This window comes from Lactuca saligna, chromosome 2 (assembly GCF_052625555.1).
Source record: "Lactuca saligna cultivar CGN05327 chromosome 2, ASM5262555v1, whole genome shotgun sequence".
In the NCBI taxonomy this organism is placed as follows: domain Eukaryota; kingdom Viridiplantae; phylum Streptophyta; class Magnoliopsida; order Asterales; family Asteraceae; genus Lactuca; species Lactuca saligna.
In genome coordinates, this window is record NC_136418.1 from 176,501,985 (window position 1) to 176,504,651 (window position 2,667).

General features: G+C 37.6%; 1 non-coding gene across 1 annotated transcript; it reads left to right on the plus strand.

Moving 5' to 3' along the window:
- Window positions 1–535: 535 nt before the first annotated feature.
- Window positions 536–642, plus strand: LOC145033173 (small nucleolar RNA R71). Its single transcript, XR_013677410.1, has one exon. It is a non-coding gene; the product is annotated as a small nucleolar RNA R71 (small nucleolar RNA).
- Window positions 643–2,667: the final 2,025 nt, after the last annotated feature.

A 2,667-nucleotide genomic window follows, 5' to 3' on the forward strand; every position in this document is an offset into this window, starting at 1 on the left:
GAGCATTTCTTCCAAGCTTGGCTTTCTCTCTTGTACCGGCTCCTCCTTTTGGTAGAAACCTCTCCCTTTTTGCCTAAACTTTTCCTCCTTGGCCTTCTTGTACTCTTCATAAGGGAGCCACTCTTTCTTTTGTTTGCGCCAGTCTTCATCATATCGGTCTCCACTTGAGTAACAAACTTGCACCTTCTTGTTGCCATTCTCATCTAAATCACAGTCTCTAGTGAGGTGAGGTCCATTGCAGTTTTCACAACCCACCCGAATAGTATGGATCGTTTGGTCTATTTTATCCATCCTCCTATCCATGGTTTTTAACATAGCCATGACCGCGGATAAGTCTTCAGTAGCTGCATATGCGGTTCCCCTAGTAACATCATGTCTAGGGTTGTGGTATTCTCTAGAGTGTTTAGAGAATTCGTCAATCAATTCTTTGATCACCGGGGGCGGCTTCTTTGTGAGCGGGCCTTGCGAGTCTAGTAACTGCCTGGTTGTGACATTGACTCCATCATAGAAGATGGAAACTTCTTGCTGGCTGTTTAGGTCATGGTGTGGGTAGTTTCTTAGTAAGCTCTTGTACCTCTCCCAAGCTTCATATAGCGACTCTCCAGCTTGTTGTTCAAATTTAGCAATAGCCTTCTTCAACTTGGCTATCTTGGAAGGTGGGCAAAAGTGATCAATGAATTCTTCCTTCATCTTGGCCCATGTGGTGACTGATCCGGGGGGAAGTGACTTGAGCCAATCTTTTGTAGCACCTTTGAATGTCACTGGAAGCATGTGTAGTAGCTGAGTCTCACGAGGCACATTTGGAACATTAAAGTAATCAGCTACATCATTAACTTCATCCAAATGCTTGTAGGCATCTTCGTGGTCTTTTCCATAGAAAGGTATTTCTTTAAGTAAAGCTAGGATATGACCCTTGAGCTCGAAAGTAGCTGTCGCGGGAATTGCGGGTTGCACAAGTCCCGGGCCAGTGTCGTTGCGCATCCTCTTCTTCCATTCCCCCATGGGTATTTCATCAATGTTAGCCATAGTAATAGCTAACTCTTCCTCGAATTCGAATTCGTGCTCGTATGTAGGCTCCTCTTCTTCCTCGGTCTCGTACTCAATATCTTCCTTAACCGGTTCGTCGATTACTAAAGAGGTGCTGGATGCTCCTGATTTGCTGCTCTTTTTCTTACCAAAAACAATCTTCAAGTTAGATAAAGGTGACTTCTTTGGTGTACTCGAGCTCTCCACGTCCTTTCCTTTGTTCCTTTTCAATGCGGATTCGGGATCTTCAAACGGGGGTACCAGCGAGGTGTTTGATCCTCTGGTCATGAAAGTCCTGAAATAAACAAGATAAAAACATAAAAAGAACAAAAAAAATGCAGCTAAAAAAACGAAAATTAATTGCCAAATACACTTGTACTCACCGAGTAGGTGCGACTGCACTCGGTGAGTATCAGTGTAATTTTGAAGAAATTCTAAACTGAATATTAAAACTAAAACAGATGCTAAAACCTAATTACTAACTACTAAATTGCAATAAATTAACTTTGTGCCAGTAAACTCACACAAAGGATCGAAAAAATTAGGGATTAGATTAATTATTTAGAACCGTTCCCCGACAACGGCGCCAAAAACTTGATGTGTGTAAAATGCAGTTGTTTTATTCCTACTTTTTATTAATAAATTTAGCACACAAAGGCAGTGAACCTGTCTTTTAGTGGTATAGTTGGATAAGTAGGGTGTCGAACTCAGGGAACGGAAAATTAAACTAATGGCTAATTTTAACTAAGCAAATAATGAGAGTAAAAGGTTTTTCTCTAGTTTTGCAAGACTAGAAACTTAAACACACCACAAAAACACTTAATTATCTAAGTAACTAAAGAAAACAACTAATTCACCAAATTTGATAAAGATGTTTTCGTTTTAGGTTCAACCAATTCACTTCTATGGTTATTTTGAATTTATGATAGATTAATTGTTATTGGCTACCAAATATAGTGGTTAGGTTCATGTTCATTACTCCTAACCCTTAGACAATTAATTAATTCAAGCAGTGATCAAGTGTTTAAACTAATTAATTCCCTAGATTAATGATTTGGATTAAATAAGATTTGTAGTGGTTAATCAAAATGGTGGTTCAATTAACCTCTTGTTTGTTGGTTTCTCAAACAAGCTCACACATTAATCTTACCATTATCTTGTTAATCTTAGTTTCATATTCATTATTCCTAAGCATATGATTAAGTGTTCACATAGACATATGAGGTTAACAATTAAGAGATGTTCATGCAGCTTAATTATCTTCCAATTAACAGAAAATAGTTGTGATTAATGCATAAGGTTCTTTAACAAAATTAATTTAATAAATCACCAATAAACAATCAATCAAAAACTAAGAATTAAACCATAGGAGTTACTTGGTATTCCCAAAACAGAAACAAAAACGTAATTAGTTCATAGTTGCAGTAAAAACAAACACAAAAACAGATTTAACTAAGCTAAACATACTTAATTCCTAAAGCTAAGTGGAATGATTAACCTAGTTGCCCTGATTCTTCAAGATATTGAAGATTAGGGTTCCTCAGCTCCTCTACGGGTTCTTCAATCGTAGATGAATCTCCAAAAATGCCAGAAAAGTATTCCAATCGGATAAAGGCTCGGTTTTTATAATTATCACAAAAT